The 27,122-nt window shown below is 35.9% G+C and overlaps 1 protein-coding gene across 2 annotated transcripts in view; it reads right to left on the bottom strand.

The window, feature by feature from the left end:
- Positions 1 to 27,122, bottom strand: part of TTC28 (tetratricopeptide repeat domain 28) — a 621,782-nt gene that overhangs the window by 476,977 nt on the left and 117,683 nt on the right. The gene's annotated exons all lie outside the window — the stretch shown is intronic.

Below are 27,122 nucleotides of genomic sequence, written 5' to 3'. Positions count from 1 at the left end.
GAGGGAAAGAAACAGTCATCCTGCCTTTCTATAGAAACCACATCTACAGGAACCAAAAAGCTTCTTGGAGAAGGGCAGGAGATAGGTTTATAGAAGTTTTCTAGTTAATGAAAAGAGATGGAATAAAATTAGAATATCTTCACTTTGTAACCCCAAATTAATTTAAGGATCCAGGCAATGATCATCGGTGCCTAACAACACAAAAGAGAAGACATTAGTGGGCAGCCCGGCTGGCTCAGCGGCTTAGTGCACCTTCAGTCTGGGGCATGATCCTGGAGACCTGGGATCGAGTCCCACGTCAGGCTTCTGCATGGAGCCTGCTTCTCCCTCTGCCTGTGTCTCTGCCTCTGTGTGTGTGTGTGTCTCATGAATAAATAAATAAAATCTTTAAAAAAAGAGAGAGAGAAGACATCAGTGCCTCATGACAGAAGTATGCAACACTTCTAAAGTAGTCTTGCCCCTAATGCTTGCATGTGCGCGCACGCGCACGCACACAAATTTGCAATAATTTGTCTAACAAAGCATCTAAATCCAACTATTAGGTTGTAGTTTTTAGGAAATAGATGAGACACCATATCATGTTAAAGATACCACAAGGACATAATCAGCAAAGTACAGACTGAAAAATGATAGGACAGTTGACTCTGTTTCTTCAACAAGCAATTTGCAAGAGGATAGAGAAAGCAAGATAGTAAAAGAGCCAGAGATTCAGAGATAGCAAGAACATTTGAAGGTGGGGGGAGAGATTAAGAAATTTATAAGATGTAGCAAGCAATATGTAGATCTTAATTTAGATCATGAGTCAAACATGCTATGGGGTGGAAATGGGAACCATTAATGAAACGAGGAAAATCTGAACAATGATTAAACTATGTGACTATAATGAGAAATTACTGTTAATTATATTTTTGTTCAATGATGGTGGTATTGTTCTTTGTTTTTAAAAATGTCTTTTGCCTTTATGAATACATATTGAAATATTTGTAAATGAAATCATGATGTTGAAGATTGCTTCAAAATAACAGATAAAATGATCAGTCATGAATTAGTTACTATACATTAAGAACTGCTCTCTCTCTACTTGTACTTACCTAAAGTTTTCATAATAAAAAGTTTATAAAGCAGTTAGACATCTCCAGCCACCCAGATATTGATTTTTAAAAAATTTTATTTATTCATGAGAGACACACACAGAGAGAGAGGCCAGAGACATAGGCAGAGGGAGAAGCAGGCTCCATGCAGGGAGCCCAATGCAGGACTCGATCCCGGGACTCCAGGATTATGCCCTGGGCCAAAGGCAGGGGCTAAACCACTGAGCCACCCACAAATCCCCATTGGGTCTCTGATATAAGGGATACCAGGAACAATCAACTTAGGATACTACATGAAATGAGAATTAATTTAAAGTTTATTTGATGAATGTTGAGACTCTTCTCTAACCTCCTTATTCAACTTGACTTCAAGAGTACTGGCAGTCACAGGGCACCTGGGTAGCTCAATTAAGCATGCAACTCTTGATTTCTGCTCAGGTCATGATTTCAGTATTGTGAAACAGAGGTCCACAGAGCACGGAGCCTGCTTGAGATTCTCTCTCTCCCTCTCCCTCTGCCAGCCCCCCACACTCTTGCTCTCTCTAAATAAATAAATAAATCCTTTTTTAAAAAAAAAAAAAAAAGAAGAAGAACAACACTGGCAGTCAGAAGAGTACACATCAGGCCAGAAATTGAAATAGTCTTCATTATACAATCTCACAATCCCAAGAGAAAAGACCTAGAAAGACTGACATTAGTAATTCCTACCAAAGAAACAGCCCAGCCAGTCAACCAGTACCAGCATGCACCCTACCATTAAATATTACACAAAGTTCAAAGACCATCTGACATTTAAGAAAAGCATTTGAATATGAAAGATAGAGACTTGCGATGCCCGGGTGGGTCTGCCTTTGCCTCAGGGTGTGATCCCGGAGTCCCAGTCCCAGGATTGAGTCCCACATCGGGCTTGCTACATGGAGCCTGCTTCTCCCTCTGCCTGTGTCTCTGCTTCTCTCTCTCTCTCTCTCTCTCTCTCTCTCTCTGTCTCTCATGAATAAATAAATAAAATCTATTAAAAAAAGGAAAAGAAAAGAAAGAGACTTAAAATATAGAAGGAAGAAAAAATAAATAAAATAAAATACAATAAAATACAATAAAATAAAATATAGAAGGAAAGAAGGGAAAGAGTAGGGAGAAGAAACTTGGAAGAAATAAAGAAGAAAATTTCAAAACTACTACTATACCCTTTGTGAAATAAAGAGATATTACATTTATGAAACAAGAATGGGCTGATTCACCTCCCTCACTCCACTGAATCTGCTCCTGTCACAGTTATTAGTAAGTTCTCTGTAGTCAAGCCCAATATTAAAAAAAAAATCTTGAAAGAAAAGAAAATGGAAATACAACATACAAAAACCTGTGGGGTGCTGCAAAAACAATTCTAGGGGATCCCTGGGTGGCTCAATGGTTTGGCCCCTGCCTTTGGCCCAGGGCATGATCCTGGAGTCCCAGGATCGAGTCCCACATCAGGCTTCCTACTTGGAGCCTGTTTCTCCTCTGTCTGTGTCTCTGTCTCTCTCTGTGTGTCTCTCATGAACAAATAAATAAAATCTTAAAAAAAAATAAAAGAAAAAGAAATGAAACAACAGAAAAGCAACAGAAAAACAGAGTTGGTTTTTGAAAAAAAAAAAAACAATAAAACTGACAAAACCTTAGCTAGACTAAGAAAAACAGAAAGAAGACTCAAATAAAATCACAAATACATATATGATACATATGTGTGTTTATATATGTGTATACACACACACAGAATATAATAGAGACATATTGCTAGGCCTTAGAAATAAAGCACAAATTCTTAAAAAAAACTTAAAATATAGTTAAGAAGACAGCATATATGGATAAAATAACCTAAAATTGCAATTCTAAATTGCCTATTAGGAAAAAATTAAAATAAAAAAAATAAATTGCCTCTTAGGGAAACTCCAGCACCACTACTTTTTTAATAATAACATTATTGAGATTTAATTCACACACCATAAAATACATCCTTTTAAAGTATACAATTCAATGTGTCAGTAGAATCTCAGAGTTGTACATCCTTCACCACAATCAGTTTTAGAACATCTTCATCACTCCAAAAAGAAACTCCTTATCCATTAGCAGTCACTCCCTAGTTCTGCCTCCCCTAAGTCCCTGGAAACCAGTAATTTACTGTCTTTCTCTACTGATTTGCATATTGTGATAATTTCATATAAGTGAAATAATACAATATATGCTCTGGTTTCTTTCACTTAGAATAATGCTTTCATGTTGTAGCATATATCAATACTTCATTCCTTTTCATGGCTGAATAATATTCTATTATATGGCTATATCACATTTTTTTCTACCCAATCATCTGCTGATGTATATTTGGGTTGTTTCTAATTTTTAGATTTTATGAATAGTGCTGCTATAAAAACATTCTTGTAAAAGTTTTTGTGTAAATATGTTTCCAATAACTTTTGTGCATCACAGCAGTAGAATCACTGAGTCATACGGTAACTCTCTAATGTTTTGAGGACCTGTCAAACTATTTTCCAAAGTGGCTGCACCATTTTATAATCCTACCAGCAGTGTATGATAAGAATGTGGGTTTTCCCACATTCTCACAAATATTTGTTACTGTCTGCCTTTTTTTTTTCATTTTAGCCATACCAGTGGGCCCAACACCATAATTTTTTAAAATATATCTTATCATTTCACAATATGTGTATATATCAAATCATCACATTGTGCACCTTAAACTTATACAATGTTATATGTATAAACCTGGAAAAAATTAAGTACACATATTGTTGGAACTGGAAAATATACACACATACACACCCCTTAGGGACTGTCTCAAACTAAAAGGTTTCTTCAAAGCAAAAGAAACCATCAACAAAATGAAAAGGCAACCTACTGAATAGAAGAATTTATTTGCAAATCATATATCTGATAATGGGTTAATATCTAAAATATATAAAGAATTCATACAACTCAAGAGTAAAGACCAATATAATATAATATGCAGAGTAACCAGGGGCACCTGTGTGGCTCAGTCATTTACACATCCAACTCTTGGTTTTGGCTCAGGTCATGGGTCATGAGATCAAGCCCCACATTGGGCTCCACACTTAGCAGGAAATCTGCTTGAAGATTCTCTCCCTCTGTCCCTCCCCCTACTTACGCTGGTGCTCATGCTGTGTCTCTCAAATAATCTTTAAAAAATAAAATAATTTTAAAAATATGCAAAGTAAATAGATATTGTTCCAAAGATGACATACAGATAGCCAACAGGTACATGAAAAGGTGCTGAACATCACTAATCAGGAAAATACAAATCAAAACCATGAGCTATCATTTCACACCTCTTTGAATGGCTATTACCAAAAAGATAACAGATAACATCTAGTATTGATGATGATGTAGAAGGACATCCTTGTATGCTATTGGTGGAAATGTAAGTTGGTGCAGCTACTATGGAAAACAGTATGGAGAATTCTCAAAAAAGTAAAAACTGAACTACCACATGATCCAGCAATCCCACTTCTGGGTATATATCCAAAGGAAACAAAAACAGGATATTGAAGAGACATCTCCACTCCCATGTTCATTGCAACATTATTCACTACAGCCAAAATATGAAAAACCTTAAGTGTCCATCAAGGGATGAATGGATAAAAAAGAAATGGGATATATATATATAAATATTGTTCACCCATGAGAAATGGGATATATATATATGAATATTGTTCACCCATGAGAAAGAAGGAAATCCTGCCATTTGTGACAAAATTAATAACTCTGAGGACATTATGCTAAGTGAAATAAACCAGGCAGAGAAAGACAAATTCTGCATAGTATCACTTACATATATAAAATTGGGGGAAAAAGTCAAACTCAAAGATACAGTGAGTAAAAAAGAGGTCGCCAAGGGCCACAGGGTGGTGAAATAGGAAGGGGTGGTAAAAGGATACAAACTTTCAGCTATAAGATGAGTAGGACCTGAGGATCTAATGTAAAAACATAGTGACTATGATTGATGACACTGTATTATGTAACTAAAATTAGCTAAGAGAGTAGAATGTAAATGTTCTCATCAAAAATATATACATGAAGTGATGAATATATTAACTAAATGGGGGGAACCCATTCACAGTGCATACATATATCAAATCACTATGGATTCAAATTCCTTACAATTTTGTTACTTACATCTCAATGAAGCTGATAATAATAATATACTTTAATTCTAGGATCCTTCTAAACAATATAAATAATAAGTACTAAATAAATATTTGTTCAATTGGTATGCTAATGTTAAATCATTTGGAGAATCTGGAAAAGTGAGAGAAGTCTCCAAGAAGGAACCATCACCACCTCAACCAGAAGACTATCATGAGGGGCAACTGGGTAGCTCAGTAAGTTAAGTGTCTGACTCTTACTATTATTATTATTAATTCAGCCCAGGTCTTGATCTCAGGGTCATGACACGGGGCATGGAGTCTGCTTAAAACAAGACAAAACAAAAACAAAAACCTATCATGAGCTGACAGCTCCAGCACTTGTCTGATATCATCCATTCATACATTTTGCTGCTAGAATGCCACTGTCAGTGTGGTTAAGATCATTTATTTTAACCATTATGTCCATATGGCTTTCTCGAGCTTGCTCATAAAACAGGAAGAATTCATGTAATAATCTTTCAAAAATACTTTTCTCATAGAAGGATCCATCATTACAAACAGAAGATTACAAAATGATGATAGAAGTAGTCTAATGTAGGTCCAATTGATCCTTAATATTCAGATTAGTTTTATCTTTTGATTAGGATATAATCTTACTAGGACACAGCTAATTACATTAATGTCTACAATATGCAGAAACCTCAACATTTATAATAGACAATTTCTTATATCAATAATCCCATCATTTTCATTAGCAGTAATAATTTCTCTTTGTTAGCAGTAACAATCTTCTACATGATTCCTGCTAACTTGAGTTTCATAAAGCTGTACAAAGAATATTAGTTAACAATTTAGTTAACAATTTCACAAAATGAGATAAGAGGAAGAGAAATTAGAAACAGATCACGTGAGGTACTGCACTCTGTGTTGGAATAAAAATCACACCCATCCCTCCATTACACTTGCCTTAACTACAAATTTGAAAAACAGAATATCTATTTTTTATTAAAGTATAATTAACATACAGTATTATATTATTTTCAGGTGTACTATATAATGATTCAACAATTCTATCCATTATATCACAATAAGTGTACTCCTATCCTGTTTATCAATTTCACCCATCCCTCCACCCACCTCTTTTTGGCAACCATCAGTTTGTTCTCTGGATTTAAGACTCTTTTTTGCCTTTTATTTTTTGTTTGTTCATTTGTTTTGTTTCTTAAATTCCACATATGAGTGAAATCATATGGCATTTCTCTATCTCTATCTGACTTATTTCATTTAGCATTATACCCTCTTAGGTCCATCCATGTGGTTGCAACGGCAAGATCTCATTCTTTTTATGGCTGAGTAATATAACAGTATAATATATATAATAATTCTAGGGTCAATGTCAAAGAAATTACTGCCTGCCTATGTTTCCTTCTAGTTTTATGGCTTTGGGTCTCACAATTAGGTATTTAATCCATTTTGAGTCTATTTTTGTGTGTGGTATAAGAAAGTGGTCCTGTTTCATTCTTCTGCATGTAGCTGTCCAATTTTCCCAGCACCATAGCATTGCAATGGGGAAAGACATTTCCCCATTGCATATTCTTACTTCCTCTGTTGTAGGTTACTTGACCATTATAAGTATGAGTCTATTTCTGGGCTCTCTATTCTGTTCCATTGATCTAGGTGTCTGTTTTTGTGCCAGTACCATACTAAAAAACAGGGTATCTTATTTGATAAAACCTCAGGGGCCAGAGGAATATCTCTTCCTGGTATGAAATTTGAAGAATTCAGAAAATATTCCTCAGCATCTATTTCTAGACTTCTGCAAAACTGATAAAATAAACATTTGTAGAGTATCTACTACCTGCCAAGCATTTTATTAGGCATTAGATATACCAGTAAAGAAATAACAGTGGTCACTGTTCTCAAGGATTTTACAATCTAGTGGACACAGGAAATATAAGCATTATAAAAGCTAACATTTATTGAACAACTAACATGAGATAGGCACTATATTAAAATCTTTAGATGGATTCAAACTTAGGCTGTCTGACTCTGGGCCTATTATTAATCATATGAAGATGTGATATGTAAGGTGTTCCAGGTAAAGAAATCATCTGAATCTCAAAGCATAAAATGACATGGTGTGTGAAGGAATAGTTCAGTGTTCATGGAAAAACAACTTAAAGGCAAGGAGTAGCAAGAATTGGGGCTGAAGATTTTAACAGCAGTCAGATCACAGAAGATGCCATGCTGATGAAAACTTAAGAAAGCTCTACATAAATGGAGTATGTACCATGCCCATGGATTGGAATATCCACTATTGTGAAGATGCCACTCCTCACTACATTTATCTATAGCGTCAATGTAAACCAATTAAAATGCTTTCTAGGTTTTTGTAGAACCTAACAAGCTGATTCAAAAACTTATATAGAAATGCAAAGGACCCGGGGATCCCTGGGTGGCGCAGTGGTTTGGCGCCTACCTTTGGCCCAGGGCGCGATCCCGGAGACCCAAGATCGAATCCCACATCAGGCTCCCAGTGCATGGAGCCTGCTTCTCCCTCTGCCTATGTCTCTGCCTCTCTCTCTCTCTCTCTCTCTCTCTCTCTCTCTCTCTGTGTGACTATCATAAATAAATTTTAAAAAAAAAGAAATGCAAAGGACCTAGAATAGCCAAAATAGTTTTTAAAAAGAACAAAGTCAGAGGACTCACTATCTGACTTTAAGACTTACTATAAAGAGACGGTAACCAAGACAGTGTGATATTGTTGTGATACATGTATAAATGAAGAACAGAATAAAAAATCCTGAAAACAGACCCAACTACATACAGTTAACTCATTTTCAACAAAATTAGCAAGTTAATTCAATGATGAAAAAGATGGTCTTTCATTTAACAACTTGGTATCTATATAGAAAAAAATGTACCTCAAACTCTTACCTTACATCATACATAAAAATTAACCACATAGGCCATGTATAAAAGCTAAAACTATAAAACTCTAGGAGAAGATATTCACAATCTTTGAATACACAAATATTTCCTAGACATAATACAAAAAGCATGAATCATAAAAAAAGTCATAAATTAGACTTCGCTAAAATTTAAAACTTCTATTCTTTGAAAAATGCCATTAAGAAAATCAAAATACAGGACACCTGGGTGGCTCAGTGGTTGAGCACCTGCCTTTGGCTCAGGTCATGATCCCAGGGTCCTAGGATTGAGTCCCACATCAGGCTCCCTCTGCCTATGTCTCTGCCTCTATTTCTGTGTCTCTCATGAATAAATAAATAAAATCTTTATTTTTTTAATTTTTATTTATTTATTTATTTATGATAGTCACACACACAGAGAGAGAGAGAGAGAGAGAGAGAGAGAGAGAGAGGCAGAGACATAGGCAGAGGGAGAAGCAGGCTCCATGCACCGGGAGCCCGACGCGGGATTCGATCCCGGTCTCCAGGATCGTGCCCTGGGCCAAAGGCAGGCGCCAAACCGCTGAGCCACCCAGGGATCCCTAAATAAAATCTTTAAAAAAAAGAAAATCAAAATGCAAACTACAGACTAGGAAAAAATATTCTCAATGCATATGCCTGAAGGATTTGTATCCAAAATATATACATAACTCAATAATAAGAAAGCAACCCAATTAAAAATTGGGCAAAAAACTTGAACAGATATTTTATAAAAGTAGACATACTAAGAGCCAATAAGCACAGAAAAAGATGCATAACATTATTAATTTATCAGGGAAATGGAAATTTAAAATCACAATGAAACATTATTACTCAGTTGGTTGAGTATCTGACTCTTGGTTTCAGCTCAGGCTGTGATCTCATGGGTCATGATATAGAACCCAGTGATGGGCTTCCTGCTCATGGACAAGTCTGCTTCAAGATTCTCTCCCTCTTCCCCACCCCCTCTGGTATGTGCACTCTCTCTCTCAAATAAATAATTTTTTAAAAACCATATTACACACCCAAAAGAATAACTAAAATTAAAAAGAATGGTAATGGGGATCCCTGGGTGGCTCAGTGGTTTAGCGCCTGCCTTTGGCCCAGGGCATGATCCTGGAGACCCAGGATCGAATCCCACGTCAGGCTCCCGGTGCATGGAGCCAGCTTCTCCCTCCGCCTATGTCTCTGCCTCTCTCCCTCTCTCTTTCTGTGACTATCATAAATAAATAAAAATTAAAAAAAAATTTAAAAAAAAAGAATGGTAATGGATCAAAGGTGAAATCATCAGAAAAATTAGAAAATATCTTTAAAAATGCAAATGAAAATACAACCTACCAAAATGTATGGGATGTAGTAGACAGAGGTTTACTGCCATAAACATTTAAATTTAAAAATAAGAAAGGTCTTATAAACAACTTAACTTTATACTTCAAAGGACTAGGAAAAAAAGGAACAAACTAAATCCAATGTTAACAGAAAGAAGGAAATTAAATGTATAGCTAAAGGAAAAACAAAAGTAAAATTCGATAAAAGAGTCAATTTTTAAGAGATCAACAAAACTAACAAATCCTTTATTCTTAGACTAAGAAAAAAAGAGAAGACTCAAAAACCTATAAACAGAAATGAAAGAGAAGACATTATAACTGATGTTGCAAAATAAAATGATTATAATATGCTAACAAATTGGATAAATTCCTAGAAACATACAACCTATCAAGATTGAATCACAAAGAAATAAAAAATCTAAACAAAACTATAAGTAGCAAGATTGAATTGGCAATCAAAACTTCCCCAAAAACAAAAGTTTCAATGAAGAAATCTAACAAACATTTAAAGAAGAACTAATTTTTTTCAAAAAATTGAAAGAGAGAACACTTCCAACTCAAGTGATGAGACCAGCATTACCCTGATACCACAGCCAGATAAAAATACTCAATAAAATACTAGCAAATTGAATTCAATAATACATTTAAAAGATTATACACCACAACCAAGTGGCACTTATCCCTGGAGTATGAGAGTGGTTCAATATACAAAAAAATCAGTCAGTGTAATAAAACACATTAGCAGAATAAAGGACAAAAGCCACATGAACATGCAAATGATGCAGAATACCACTTGACAAAATTCAACACCTGTTCATGATAAAAAACAAAAACAAAAACATCTCAACAAACTAGAGTAGACGGAAACTACCTCACATTATAAAGGCTATATGTGAACAACTAACATCACACTTGATAAAAATTGAAAGCTTTCCCTCTAAGATCAGGAACAAGGCAAGGTTGCCCACTCTCACCACCTCCATTCAACATGGTACTTGAAGTCCTAGCCAGAGCAATAAGGCAAGAAAAAGAATAAGATTCAAATGTAAAATTATCTCTGTTCACAGATGACATAATCTTATACACAGAAAACCCATAAAGATTCCATATGTTAAAAAAATGTTAGAACTAATAAACAGGGCAGCCCGGGTGGATCAGCAGTTTAGCGCCGCCTTCAGCCCAGGGTCTAATCCTGGAGACCCGGGATCAAGTCCCACGTCCGGCTCCCTGCATGGAGCCTGCTTCTCCCTCTGCTGTGTCTCTATCTCTCATGACTAAATAAATAAAATCTTAAAAAAAAAAGAATTAATAAATTCAGCAAAGTTGCAGGATACAAGATCAACATACAAAAATCAATGTGCTTCTGTATATTAACAATGAACAATCCAAATAAAAAACAATCCTGGGATGCCTGGGTGGCTCAACGGTTGAGCATCTGCCATCGGCTCAGGGCATGATCCTGAGATCTGGGATCGAGTCCCACATTGGGCTCCTTGCAGGAAGCCTGCTTCTCCCTCTGCCTGTGTCTTTGTCTCTCTCTCTTTCTGTCTCTCTCAAGAATAAATTAATTAAATATTTAAAATAAAAATAAAAAATAAAAAAAAATCCCATAAACATCCCATTTAGTATCAAAAAGAATACTTAGAAGTAAATTTAACCAAGGAGGCAAAAGACCCACACAATAAAAACTATTAAGTATTGCTGAAAGAAACTGAAGATGACACAAATAAAAAGACATCCCATGTTTATGGATTGAAAGACTTCATACTATCCACCCTGAGAAAAACATAAAACTATACCCCTACTCTTAACATTTACATAAAATCAATTCAGGTAAATTATGAATATAAATATAAAATAATAAACCTTTTAGAATATAAGAGAACATCTTCATTACCTTGATGAATGTGAATAAAGATATGAAAGAATTGCCATAAGGAAAAATAATGGTACACTGAACTACATTAAAATTAAGAACTTCTGTTTATCAAGAGACATCATTAGAAAAATACAATGGCAAAGGCAAATCACAGAGTGGAAGAAAATATGTGCAATGCATATCTTAACCAAGAGTTTGTATCCAGATTATAAATAGTTTTTTATACAAATCAGTAAGAAAAAGTCACAACCCCAAACCCCCATAGCCCCAAATCAACAAGAAACTTCAATAGGCACTTCACAAATTGTGATATCCACATGGCCAGGAAACATAAATGCTCAACTTCATTAATCATCAAGGAAACATAAATGAAGCCATAATGAGATGTCACTACACAATCACCAAAATGACTAAAATTAAATGGCCTGAAAATACCAAATGTCAGTAAAAATGTGAAAAATCTTGAAGTCTCATAAACTGCTTGTGAGAGTTCAAACTGGTACAACTATTTGGCATTACCTATATAATTGTACATACACTTACCTTATGACCCAGTAATTACAATCTCAGGTATAGCCAATAGAAATGTGTATACAAATGCATTCAAATATATTCCCCAAAATGATCACAGCATCATTCATTACTCATAATAACCAAAACCTAGAAACAACCCAAGTATTAAACAACAACAGAATGGAAAAGTAAGTTGTATATACAGCAATAAAAGTCAACAAACTACAGTCACATGCAATGTAAGTCAATCTCACAGGCATACTGTGGAGCTAAAGGAGTCAAAACACTCAGAAGCCCCTCAAGAATGTGTATGGTTGGATTCCATTTGAAAGAGGGTCACAGCACCCGGCTGGTTCGGTCTGTGAAGCATGTGACTCCTGATCTTGGGGTTGTGAGTTTGAGCCTCACACTGGGTTTAGAGATTACTTCAAAAAAATAAAATCTTTTAAAAATAAAAAATAAAGGTTAAAATCTATGATGTTAGATATTAGGACAGTAGTTACCTTTAAAAGTGAGTGAGGCAGTAGAGGAGAGAGAGCAAGAGGAGGTGCTTTTAAGACATTGGTAATATTTTATTCATCAATGATTGGTGGTTATACGGGTATGTTCAGTCTTGTATGATCATGATTTTGCACTTTTCTCTGCGTATATTATATATAAACAAAATGGGATTTTAAGTTAATGTGGGTCATAACTATGTGGCAGTGGGAATAGAGAGAAGATGGGATTTTTTTTTAATTGCAGAATGCTCTAACTGATGTAATAAGGAAACAAAATAAACATAAGATCAGAATGTTACTTCAAAACACATAAAGCTTATATTGTATACCCCTATAAAGACACTGCAAATTTTGAACCTCAGAATAGCTGTACCACAGATCTGACAAGTCAGTTTAAAATATATATTTATTCCTATTCTTTTTTTTTTTTTAAGTAGGCTTCATACCCAGCATGGAGCCCAACACAGGGCTTGAGTTCACCACCCTGAGATCAAGACCTGAGCTGAGATCAAGAATCAGATGCTTAGCCAACCAAGCCACCCAGACTCCACCCCTCTATTCTACTTCTTAACAAGGTCTTCAAGAGCTTTGCTAGAAGCTTGAATAAATCTTTCTAAATATTTTTGAATAAATCTATTTGTTGTTCCAGATTTTTTAAAAATGAATTAGGATTTATTGAATTCTTTCCCAAGAAAATTTCAAAAGTTATTTTCATGAGAATGCAATAGGTAAGATGAGTTAAGAATCTTCTCATTGTGCTATTTTTTGTTTTACATAATCCATGCAATACTGAAAAAATATACTTTTTGAAATCATCTCTTCTTTACTTTTTTTTTTAAGATTTTATTCATTTATTCTTGAGAGACGGGGGGGGGGGGGGGGCAAGGACACAGGCAGAAAGAGAAGCAGGCTCCATGCAGGGAGGCAGATGTGGGACTCAATCCCAGGACTCCAGGATCACGCCCTGGGCCGAAGGCAGGTGCCAAACCACTGAGCCACCCAGGGATCCCCTCTTCTTTGCTTTTTTATATCTGTTCTCTTTTCACGCAATGAATCTTTAAAATGTCATTAAGTTTTGGGTTTTATAGTATGTTCTGACGTTTTAAGTCGAAGAGCTTATTATTACTAAAAGCTTTCTCTAGTATCTGTAAAAGCATTATGTTTTTCACCAAATTTTTTAAGACTTACATAGTTAATATGTGCTCTCATACATATTTCCCAAATGAAATAGAATAGAATTACTATTTTTGGTGATGGTCTGTAACTAAAGCCTTAAAAATCCATCTGATAATAATCAGTTAGAGAGGAACTGCTGTTTCTGCAATGGAGCACCAGAATCTGTTGAGTGTAGCCTAACCCCCATTACCCCTGCACCTGAGAGAATTGCAGTTCGGAAAATTTTCATCAACTTATTTCAGTACCACTAAATATCACTTACTGCCTGGCACCACAACAGAAATCATGCAGACTCCTTTCTGAAGAAATTAGAAAAAAAAATGTAAAAGCAAGCACCCAAAAGTCCTTCTAAAGAGCTTCCTACAAGATTGTGAAAATAAGGCTGTCATTGCAGAAATTTTGGATGATGCAGATCATCTTCAATTCTTAAGAAAGTCAGAGGAAAGGGATTAATCCTCTAAACCCTTGGTTTTAAACGATAAAAGCAAACATATCCTAGTTTGGGTATACATGTTATTAATAAAAACTGACCAGGTAATATTATAAAAGTACCTGTAAAAGTCTACAGCTGTCTTGTGGCATCACACACTGCCTCATGGATGATAGGCACTAAGAAATTTGTTGAACTTTTTGCTAAAAAGCTCTAATGAGATTTGGACCCCAATCCCAACTACCTCATTAGACATCTTTTCACTCATTCTTTGTGCTCCAAACACACTTGCCTAATTTCAGTTTCTAAATATAACAATACTCTTTCTCCCTCAGAACTACTGCCCATGCTGCTCCCTCCACCTGGAACACTTCCCACACCTCCTCCACTTTCTTCAGAATCCAGATGAAATATTTCTCCAGAGGATTCCAGACTAGGTCAGGTCTTCCTGGTTGTATGCCCTCATTTTGCATTGTACGCTCTCATTTTGTGTTATACTCCTTTATACCATTAATCACAATTATAATTAAATAATTAATCCTGTGATTGATTAGTTTAATATTTGGCTCTCCCTTAGGATGTAAGTGCCATAAGTGTTCACAACTTTATTCCTGGTGCCTTTTACAAGCAGATTCAAAATGAGTATTTGTTGATAAATAAATGAGTTTGAATCCTAGCTTTACAACTTAAGTAAATTTGAAAAGGTCACTTAATATCACTGGCTTCAATTTCCATACCTATGAAATGATGATGAAAAGACTACCCTACAGAGTTATTGGGATTTATGGTAAACTAAACCTTAAAATTTGTATAAAAAATGTGAATCTATTATTATTTTCAACAATGATATTTCACATTGCATTATAGCTAATGCCGTCATTAGCTAGATCTTAACAGTATTAGCTAAAGTCTTTTTACAATCTTACAGATTATCAAGATGCTAATAAATAATGGAACTATCTGACAAAAATTAATAAGTAGTCATTAGTTCCAGTCAGTAGCAGCCTGTGACAGATTCCAAGCACTGATCTAACGATTGCCAGTTTCATAATAATTGTCCATCTCACATGAAAGCCTGGCAGGCCCACTGTAATTCATGCCTCAGAAAGAAGAATTTTCTGTGGAGCCAGCCTCACGAACAAATACACCAGTTAAAGTGTGGATCAATAGTGGAAAGATGAGCTTCTCCAATTCACTCACAACTATACTTAAGTCAATAGACTCATGTAAATCAATAATTTGTTATATTTGCTATATTTATGGACTTTGATCTTTAATAAAAACCTGGCATTAATACAATATACATTTCTTTTCCTGTGTTCTATAGTAATCTGATCATGAATATGATAAAGGAAAAAAACTATTTTCCCTCTCATCTGTGAAATAAATACAAAATTCTGAATTCTGAAGAAAGTGGAGGAGGTGTGGGAAGTGTTCCAGGTGGAGGGAGCAGCATGGACAGTAGTTCTGAGGGAGAAAGAGTATTGTTATATTTAGAAACTGAAATTAGGCAAGTGTGTTTGGAGCATAAAGAATGAGTGAAAAGATGTCTAATGAGGTAGTTGGGATTGGGGTCCAAATCTAATGCTTTTTAGCAATTGTTCACTAACCAGCTCTAGGGGTTAATGTAATCTCTTTCTGCTGTCTTCACAAAAAAACTTTTAAAAAATTGTACGTAAGCAACTAAAAGCTAAATGCACAAAGGGTAATCATTAATCATATGTAATTTTATACCTTGGGTTACATACTTCTTTCAGATATATAGGTCCTATATATGTATGAATATGTATGTATATGCCTATATGCATGCATGTATACATGTATATAAATGTATGTATATACACTTACCCCCATACACATATTCTCAAACACACATAAGATACTATACATACACACATGTGTGTATACATATCTATATAAACTCAACACTTGCTATATTGTATTATATAGTGTTTATCTGTATCTCTTCCTAAAAAGTGAACTCTTTGAAGGCATAATCAATGTCTTTTGATTCTGTATCCTCAGAGGTGTCTGGCTAGCTCAGTCAGTAGAGCATGAGACTCTCAATCTCAGGGTCATGAGTTCAGGCCCCTCACTGAGTACAGAGCTTACTTAAAAATCTGCATCCTCAGGACCTAGTGCAGCATTTAAACATAATAAGTATTCAGGGAATGTTTGCTAAATGGATTTTACAGTTTCTCTCCATCATAAAATTTTCCTGATACTTGACTCATACTTAGTAACAGTCAACCTCTGGGGTTGTCCATTCCCAGCTCCGAAGGAAAACATGCTCTTAATAAAAAATGCTTTCCTAACATGCATACATACAGACAGACATTACATACATATAAATGTCTGTTACTTGCTTCAAGAAAATCCAGTGGGAAGACTCGGGTGATATAAAGGTGAAATAAGATAGTCTATGAGCTGATAATTTTTAAAGTTTTATATAGATTTATTATGCTATGCTCCCCACTTCTGTATATGTTTGAAATTTTCCATAATAAAACTTTTTAAAAAAAAAGATTGTATTTATAGTTTTGTGCAGGGCAGTATCGTAGCCAATAAGGTGTGATTATTGCTAATTAAAAGATTTTATTTATTTACTTATTTATGAGAGACACAGAGAGAAGGCAGAGACATAGGCAGAGGGAGAAGCAGGCTCCCCTAAGGAGCCCAATGTGAGACTTGATCCTGGAACTCCAGGATCACATCTGGAGCCAAAGGCAGATGCTCAACTGCTGAGCCACCAGGCATCCCCATAATAAAACATTTTAACTGAAAAAGAGTATTTCTTTTTTTTTAAGATTTTATTTATTTATTCATGAGAGACACAGAGAGAGAGAGGGAGAGGCAGAGACACAGGCAGAGGGAGAAGCAGGCTCCATGCAGGGAGCCCGACATGGGACTTGATCCCAGGTCTCCAGGATCACACCCTGGGCTGAAGGCAGCACTAAACTGCTGAGCCACCCGGGCTGCCCGAAAAAGAGTACTTCTTCATATAAATTTGGCATTCTGCACTTCTTTTTTCAATATTTTCACCTCGAAATTTTTTCTTTATATTCATGCTCTGAACAAACACACTAAGTAGTGGTTATTACCCAATCCACACTTTAAATTTCTGATACAGAGTCAGGAAGATAGTAGCTCCTGCATTTTCCCTATAGTAGTCATGCCCTGATATAAAATGAAAAGGTCCAGTGTTAGAGTTAATGTGTCAAGTAATAGCTTCAGCCACCTCACTATTTAATCCCACCCACTGCTTCCTTGGTTACTTTAAAGTTGAAATAGAAGGATACATTGATTTTTTCTAGCCCAAAACAGCATTTTCTTTTTAAAGCAAAAACTCAAATAGTTCTAAAAGAGACTTTTTTTTTAAAGATTTATGTATTCCTGAGAGACGCAGAGAGAGACACAGAGACATAGGCAGAGGAAGAAGCAGGTTCCTTGTTGGGAGCCTGATGCCGTACTCAATCTCAAGACCCCGGGATCATGACCTCAGCCAAAGGCAGATGCTCAACTGCTGAACCACCTAGGTGCCACTAAAAATGAGACTTCTAAAAACATTTTAATGACATGAGAAAATCTCTTGATACACTACTAAGTAAAATAGTCAAGAAAATGAGAAAATCTCTTGATACACTAAGTAAAATAGTCAAGAAAATGTTAATTTCAAAGGGTTTCTGAATTTTATAAAAATTAAAACATAATAAAAAGAAATAAAACATATTATGTCTATACACACACATACATTCATGTATATATGTAAGTGTACATATACAGAAAAAATCTAATGCCCTATATAATGCGCAAATATGGCTTTTTTATATATAATTAAGATCATAGTGTTTGTTATACGAAGTAGTCTTTATATATAATACAAGAGTTCTGCTCAGCGGTTTAACGCTGCCTTTAGTCCAGGGCATGATCCTGGAGACTTGGGATCAAATCCCATGTCGGGCTCCCTGCATGGAGCCTGCTCCTCCCTCTGCCTATGTCTCTGCCTATCTCTCTCTCTGTCTCTGTCTCTGTGTCTCTCATGAGTGAATAAATAAAATCTTTAAAAAAAAAGAGTTCAAGATATTAAAATGGCATATATTCAAGCTTAAAATGACATTAGACTTTTACTAAGGACACTGTGACTTGCTTATAAAAATTTTAAGAATAAAATAACTGGGTATTCATATTTTTGCATCTCCATATATTCTTCTATCTTGTAAACTATAAATTCCTAACAGGAATCAATTGTTTTATTTATTTGACATATCCATTATGTACCATTACAGCATAATATTTTAAATAACAGTAATGAGAATAATTAAAACACAACAATTATATCCTTTCTGATATATTAATGAGTGGAACAATGATTAGCAGTACGAATCTCTCAGATAACCCAGTTCTACTGGGAAAAGGAGAACAATTTGGCAAGTTAGCTGAGTCAATTAATCATTTCCATCTGCTGCAAACCACGCACACTAAAAAACTCCCCCAGCTTTACTTTAATGGAGAAAATGGAACTTTCATTTGGTGTTCATATCATATCAATAGAAAGAACATGCTGAATAAGGCCTTCAGAATGGACTACTTTGAGAGCCAACAAAAGGCCGGAAGCTGGAGAATGAAGAAGAGAAAACCTTACATGGAGTATTCATACTTGGCAGCTACTGGTGATTTGATCAGGCTCAGGACAGAACATTCTTGTTTTACTTCTCTGTATTTTTATAAAAATGATTTTTCCATTCCAACACTTACATATGCCTGTGCACGGCAGTGAGAATAGCATTCACTGATTCTTGATACATATGGTATGCATTCAATGACATCATTTACCACTACATTTGCCAAGTCGAACCTCTCCTATAGACCACCAAAACACAGTTTCACAGTCCCTGTGGGACTAAAAGAGTAGTTCCAAGCAACAGGTCAGTCCGACAGAATGAAGAGGTTATTAATGTTTCATCCCATATATTCCATATCCTCCCTATCCCCTAATAAATAAAAACCTTTGTAATCTTGTAATGTATTCAGCTTTTATTAACTCTTTCACTGTTGTTTTGCATAGTGAAGTGAATACACATTTGATGGCTCTTAGTGCTACAGTGCTCTGGCAGGTGCTGTTTACTGTCTTTTTATGCAAGAGATTACAGAGTGAATTTTTATTATGAAGATAGATGAAAATTACTATGCACGCTGTAAATCATAATTCGTGTAACTGATATTTTTAATTAATGATGATGACATAAAAATCAAAGCAGTTTTTCTATCAAAGAAAGCTTTCAATAATATTCTGATTTTCTAATTTAAACATCCCACTTAAAAGATTTTTAAATGATTATATAATGGATTCTATGATCTTTCAAGATAGCTAAAAACCATGGTAATTATTTTCCAAGAGGTATAAGGTCCTTCTTTATTCTTAAACCATTGGAAAAAATTGGTGGAAAAAGCAACATTACTCACATAAAATTATTGTTTTTCCATTGGTCTGTAATAATCAACCACACATGTAAGTATAGGAAAACTAAAGTAAAAAAAATACTGCTGAAAGATTTCAGGTGAGGTCTTGTTCATAGCATGCTGGTTACTGAGGAAGTTTAGCAAAGAGCAGAGCCCTTAGCACAAACTGTTCAGGGTTTTAAGGCAAATGTCAAGAAATCTAATCTTTGAGCAATGCAATATAGTTTAGAGTATAGCACTCTTTGTTCAAAGGCCTCAGCATCTCTTCATCTGGCGCTCCTCATTGAGGCTGGGATACAGGTTAGCCCACTATACACAGTATATGCAGTGGGGCCTGAAATTTTGCACGTTACAAAATAAGTCAGGTATTATATAACAAACTTATTACATCTTTTTTATAAAAAATGGATGGTAACATATTTTCATTTACAAGAAAATTTCAGTGGATTCATATGATTTCAAAAAGATTAGTTTTACCCATATTTTAATATAAGTAGTAAACAAATATGACAATGCTAGGAATTTTCTGAGGCATGAGTATGTCTACTAGACATTGTGATGCTTAAGAATTATTTAAGCATTTCAAAACCAAAATCTATTTAGAAATGTAAGACACAAGAATGGTTCTGAAAACTCAATGACTAAAATGTAAAATACATGCCATGCTCCAGGATAATAGAATAGTTTTCATATGTTACCAATAATACTCACTACAACCCATTTTACAGATGAGGAACTTGGGCTCAGAGACAAATATCTTGCCCAGGGTTGCAGCAAGTGGTAGAGGTAGGTTTTCAAACCAAGTATTTCTGACTCAAGCTTTCCTCTATACCAAACTGACCACAATGAAAAAGACCAACCATAAAACTATAAAGCTCCAATTCTCTGAGGGCTAGTTAGTAGAAAAGATTGGGACTAGAACTATAGTTTCTATAATATGGAAGGAAAAAAAATAAAAGAATTCTTCTAACATTCTTTGACAGCCAAGTAAAGATAAATCTATTACCTATAATCAAAGATAAATACTAACTGTTCAGTCAAAATATATGTAACAAACTACTCCCCAATTCCCAGTATTTACTAGGTACCAAGATATAGTTCATTTATAAAATTCTGTCATTCTATTTGTTGTCCTGGGTTTGAAGACAATAGTCTCCTAAAACCAAGAGATAAAATTGCCTTCCCAAAGGTAAAAATTAATGAATCCTAAATATTAAAACAATTAAGTGTAAATAAATGGCTAAAGAATGTCTTCCAATCAGTTTTTACCCAACTGTAGCCAAAGTAGAGCTTCAATAAGGACATAGTATGCCGGGGGATCCCTGGGTGGCGCAGCGGTTTGGCGCCTGCCTTTGGCCCTGGGCGCGATCCTGGAGACCCGGGATCGAATCCCACGTCGGGCTCCCGGTGCATGGAGCCTGCCTCTCTCTCTCTCTCTCTCTCTCTCTCTCTCTCTCTGTGATGACTATCATAAATAAATAAAAAAATAAAAAAAGGACATAGTATGCCCAACCAAATTACCAATCTAAAGAGAAAAAGAAAAATTTCCACCAAAGATAGAGTACCCATCCTCTTTCCTCCCCTCCATCCCAAAAAGGAATACAAACAGAGAACTCTAGGCAGAGCCTAGAAGAGACAGAAATCATAGCTAGTGAACTTCCAGTTAGGTCCAATATACAAGTTAATGGCAAGCCTATCTTTGTGGTAAGAAAACTCTTATATACCCCTGCTATATATATAACATCTCAACTATAAGACTTTAAGAATTCAAAACTTCCTTTCTCAAAAGCCAGGTTAACCTAGAGTTACACAGTTCTTCCTAGATGAAAAAATTTCATAAAGTCATTTAAATTTCTTAAATACATTTGTTAAATACTTATTAAAGCAACAGTCTGACTTTAATTAAAACTCAGAAGAGGGCAGCCCAGGTGGCCCAGCAGTTTAGTGCCTGCCTTTGGCCTGGGACGTGGTCCTGGAGACCTGGGATCGAGTCCCACATAGGGTTCCCCGTGTGGAGCTTGCTTCTCCCTCTGCCTGTGTCTCTGCTGTTCTCTCTCTCTCTCTCTCATGAATAAATAAATAAAATCTTAAAAAAATAATAAAACTCAGAAGAAAATTCTTTCAACTCTTTACTTCCCCAACACTGCTTCGATATTTCATAATATATTAAATGTGAATTCATTCAAAATAACTACTAAGCAATTTTTCTTTTTTGAAGTTTTTAGACAGAGGATTTTTAAATATCATATACCTCTAATATATCTACCATAAATAAGATATTCTCTGCCTCTCTTTTCCTGGGGGCATTGATAATACTGGGCAAAGGTCAAGAGTTTGAGAATAAATAGTAGATATATTATGCTTAGCAATTTTTAGCAGTATTCTTTTTTTTTCTAAAGATTTTATTTATTCATGAGAGACACAGAGGGAGAGGCAGAGACATAGGCAGAGGGGGAAGCAGGCTCCCAAAGGGAGCCTGATGTGGGACTCGATCCCAGGACCCTGGAATCATGACCTGAGCCAAAGGCAGATGCTCAAACACTGAGCCACCCATGTGCCCCTAGCAGAATTCTTCAAATATTCCTATCATTGTTTTTTTCTGGCTTCAGCATGAAAACTTCAGATTCATGAAAATGAAGATTGCTATGGGGTTTCAGCACAGATTTCAGTGAATTGAGATGTTAACAGTTATTTTATATTCATAGATAACTATTCTAAGATTACAGATGACAGACATAAGTTTTTGATAATTAGTATGTAAGATTAAATGAGCATAAACACATACACACAAACAAACCAAACTGATGTTGAAGTAAAATGTCTGGCAGGCTTCATCTATCAATTAGGAAAGAGGCAAAAAGGTCTTTAACATTCAGAAATGATGTGATTTACTCATTAGAAGCTGCTAATCTCAGGGCCTAAAAAATAAAAATGGTAAAAAAAATTAAAGACCATGTGGGCTTTAGAAGATTCAGTTCTTCTTGTCCTGTTACCTAACTGGCTGTGTGTTTTAGGCATGCACTTAATTTCTCTGGACTTCAATTTCATTATCTATAAAATTTTAAAGAGCCCACCCCAGCTACCTAACCTCTAAAGTCCTAAAATTGTATTTTTATTTTCTATTGAACACCCTTGGTTATCTAGTCTCCTGAGCAATAGCAAATCAAAGATAGTTAATTAGAGAAGAAGAAAGTGCAACAAGAAGCAAACCATTGGTAATAGTATAAAAGGAAGCTCACCAAAACATTTTAACAATCAAAGATCATCACAGTAATCTTGGTCCATTAGGAATAAAAGAAAACAACTCTTCTATATATGGATTATTCAAGGCTTTATTTCTCTTTTGGCACTTCAGTTTTGTTTTGGTCATTTTACTGAACTAGAGGATGAAGAAAAACAGACAAGACAGAAGTAAAATTACCACTTTCAAGTGTTGACAGTTAAAGCAAAACACAGAACTATCTGTGAACCAATGTTCTACTTAGGACAAATTAAAGAGAGAAAGAGAAAATGTATCCTTTGAGTACATCTGTAAGTTATATACTACTTTATAATTATAATACTTTATACTTTATTAGGCAATAAGGCAAATTGATTTACATAAGAATCAATTTCTGAGTTCCAAATGGGGGAAGGTGGGAAAAAAATACTGGTTGGGGGTCATATGATCTGGGTTTAAGACCTAATTCTATTGAAAACCAACAAATGAATGACAGAGGCAAGTCATAGTCTTTTCAAGCTCAACTCTTAGGTAGAAAATTAAAGAAGATAATGTTTATCCTCACAAAGTTGAAAGGACCAGGGCAACCCAGGTGGCTCAGCGGTTTAGCACCTGCCTTCAGCCCAGGGCATGATCCTGGACACCCAGGATCAGGTCCCGCGTCAGGCTCCCTGAATGGAGCCTGCTTCTTCCTCTGCTTGTATCTCTGCCTCCCTCTCTCTCTCTCTCTCTCTCTCTCTCTCTCTGTGTGTGTGTCTCTCATGAGTAAATAAATAAAATCTTAAAAAAAAAAGTTGAAAGGACCAAATGAATTTAAATCTTTCAATGTGTTTCGTCATTATATAAAAGCTTTTCACCAACTAGAGTTTCATACACATATCTTATAAATCTCTTAACTCCAAGGTTTGAAGTAATTCATATAAAAAGCTTACCTTCTCACAGTGAACAACTGGTGGTCAACTACATAGATAAGAATAAACTATAAAAGTTAGTATGTTTCTCTGACCAACACTCTCAACACACTCGTTAACAAAAGCAGTGAGATTATCCAATTAAGTTAAACATTGACTTCAGGTACAACAGAATAGTTTGTTACAGAACAACTCTCTCATCAAAAATATCCCCAAAAATCCAAATAATATATGTTTTAAAGTTTTTTTATTTATTAAATAATCTCTACACCCAATGTGAGTCTCGAACTCAAGACCCTGAAATCAACAGTCACATGTTCCTCCAATTTAGCTAGCTAGCCACCCCCAAATAATATATATATATATTTAAAGACATCAGAGAGAACTGATAAAGCAACTAGGACTAGAAAAGCCAAGATTCCAGAAAGGGGAAAAGAATAGAATGAGCAGATATTCTGCTGCCCCTCTCCCCACTGGAGGCATTGCTAATTCTGGGCAAAAGGTCAAGAGGCTAAGGATCCATCTAAGCTTCCCTCCAGACAGAAGGTTGCTTCTGGAAAACAGAAACAAGGAGAGCTTTTGCTTCTCTCCTAGGGCTAGTAAAATAAAATTAGAAACTTGAAGGGCTAAGATCCCAGAGAGAAGAGAACGGTATAGAACTAAACCTGACACACAGCCAGCTTTCTCTTAAAAACATTTGCCAAGGGATCCCTGGGTGGCACAGCGGTTTGGCGCCTGCCTTTGGCCCAGGGCGCGATCCTGGAGACCCGGGATCGAATCCCACATCGGGCTCCCGGTGCATGGAGCCTGTTTCTCCCTCTGCCTGTGTCTCTGCCTCTCTCTCTCTCTGTGTGTGACTATCATAAATAAATAAAAGTTTAAAAAAATTATTAAAAAAAAACATTTGCCAAACAGAACAGTATAAAAGGCTAAGCAGAAAGCCTTCAAAAATCAGGAAAAAGAGACAAGAATTAGAGTTTAGAACCCATCGGAGCAAGAAGCCCTGGTGAGGACACAAGAGCTCACAGAGTTGGAAGTTCTAGAAGGCTAGTCTCAGTTCAATCTGACTGGATTAAAGTGAACAGTCCTACCCTGCCTAGCAGAGGAAACAGAACTTCTCCAGAAGAAATGTCCAACTCCTTCAAAATTCACCAGATATGCCAGAAAAGACAAGGCAGACAACCAAGAAAAAAAAAAAACAACAAGTAAATCACAGATAATTCAGAAAATAGAGTTAGCAGTTAAAGACTTTCAAAGTACCATGATTAATATGTTTAAGAAAATAGAGAAACAAATAGAAAATACTGAAAAAAATTGAGAATTACAGCTGAGAATTAAAATATACTAAAAATATAAAATTGAAGTAATCAAATAAACTCCTGAAATTTGGAATCAACAGTAATTTAACAGATTACTGATAACCCAGAAGCAGGCCAACTGAAAATAATGAACTGAGGAAGAGTAAGCAAAAAATATTTTAAAAGAATGAAGTCCTAATACATGCTATGACATAGATGAGCCTTAAAACTGTTCTAAATGGGACAGCCCAGGTGGCTCAGCGGTTTAAGTGCCATCTTCAGCCCAGGGCATGATCCTGGGGGCCCGGGATTGAGTCCCACGTCGGGCTCCCTGCATGGAGCCTGCTTCTCCCTCTGCCTGTGTCTCTGCCTCTGTGTGTGTGTGTCTCTCATGAATAAATAAATAAAATCTTTAAAAAAAAACTGTTCTAAATGATAAACCTAACCAAAGATGCCCAGAAATCAGCGGCATTTCTATACACTGAGACTGAAGAAAGAGATATTAAGGAGTCAATCCCATTTACAATTGCACCCAAAAGCATAAGATACCTAGGAAGAAACCTAACCAAAGAGGTAAAGGCTCTATACCCTAAAAACTACAGAACACTGCTGAAAGAAACTGAGGAAGATACAAAGAGATGGAAAAATATTCCATGCTCATGGACTGGAAGAATTAATATTGTGAAAATGTCAGTGCTACCCAGGGCAATTCACACATTCAATGCAATCCATATCAAACTACCATGGACTTTCTTCAGAGAGTTGGAACAAATCATCTTAAGACTGGTATGGAATCAGAAAAGACCCCGAATAGCCAGGGAACTGTTGAAAAAGAAAACCAGAGCCAGGGCATCACAATGCCGGATTTCAAATTGTACTACAAAGCTGTGATCATCAAGACAGTGTGGTATTGGCACAAAAACAGACACATAGATCAATGGAACAGAATGGGCCCTCAACTCTATGGTCAACTAATATTCGACAAAGCAGAAAAGACTATCCACTGGAAGAAAGACAGTCTCTTCAATAATGGTGCTGGTAAAATTGGACATCCACATGCAGAAGAATGAAACTAGACCATTCTCTTGCACCATACACAAAGATAAACTCAAAATGGATGAAATGTGAGACAAGATTCCATCAAAATCCTAGAGAACACAGGCAACACCCTTTTTGAACTTGGCCACAGCAACTTCTTGCAAGATACATCTATGAAGGCAAGGGAAACAAAAGCAAAAATGAACTATTGGGACTTAATCAAGATAAAAGGCTTCTGCACAGCAAAAGAAACAGTCAACAAAACTAAAAGACAACCTACAGAATGGGAGAAGATATTTGCAAATGATCTATCAGATAAAGGGCTAGTATCCAAGATCTATAAAGAACTTATTAAACTCAACAGCAAAGAAACAATCCAATCATGAAATGGGCAAAAGACATGAACAGAAATCTCACAGAGGAAGACATAGAGACAGGGCCAACAAGCACATGAGAAAATGCTCCACATCACTTGCCATCAGGGAAATACAAATCAAAACCACAATGAGATACCACCTCACACCTGCATCCCAATATTTATAGCAGCAATGTCCACAATAGCCAAACTGTGGAAGGAGCCTCGATGTCCATCGAAAGATAAATAGATAAAGATGATGTGGTCTATATATGAAATGGAATATTACTCAGCCATTAGAAATGACGAATACCCACCATTTGCTTCAACGTGGATAGAACTAGAGGGTATTATGCTGAGTGAAGTGAGAATGGTGAAAATTAACAAGACAGGAAACAACAAATGTTAGAGAGGATGTGGAGAAAGGGAAACCCTCTTGTACTGTTGGTGAAAATGTGAACTGGTACAGCCACTCTGGAAAACTGTGTGGAGGTTCCTCAAAGAGTTAAAAATAGAACTACCCTATGACCCAGCAATTGCACGACTGGGGATTTACCCCAAAGATGCAGATGTAGTGAAAAACCGAGACACCTGCACCCAATGTTTATAGCAGTAATGTCCACAATTGCCAAACTGTGGAAGGAGCCTCGATGTCCATCAAAAGATGAATGGATAAAGAAGATATGGTCTATATATACAATGGAATATTACTCAGCCATTAGAAATGACCAATACCCACCATTTGCCTCAACGTCGATAAAACTAGAGGGTATTACGCTGAGTGAAGTAAGCCAATTGGAGGACAAACATATGGTTTCATT

Source organism: Nyctereutes procyonoides, unplaced genomic scaffold (genome assembly GCF_905146905.1).
Source record: "Nyctereutes procyonoides isolate TBG_1078 unplaced genomic scaffold, NYPRO_anot_genome, whole genome shotgun sequence".
NCBI lineage: Eukaryota > Metazoa > Chordata > Mammalia > Carnivora > Canidae > Nyctereutes > Nyctereutes procyonoides.
The sequence above is the reverse complement of the archived record's forward strand: the minus strand, read 5'-3'. Positions and strand labels throughout refer to the sequence as shown.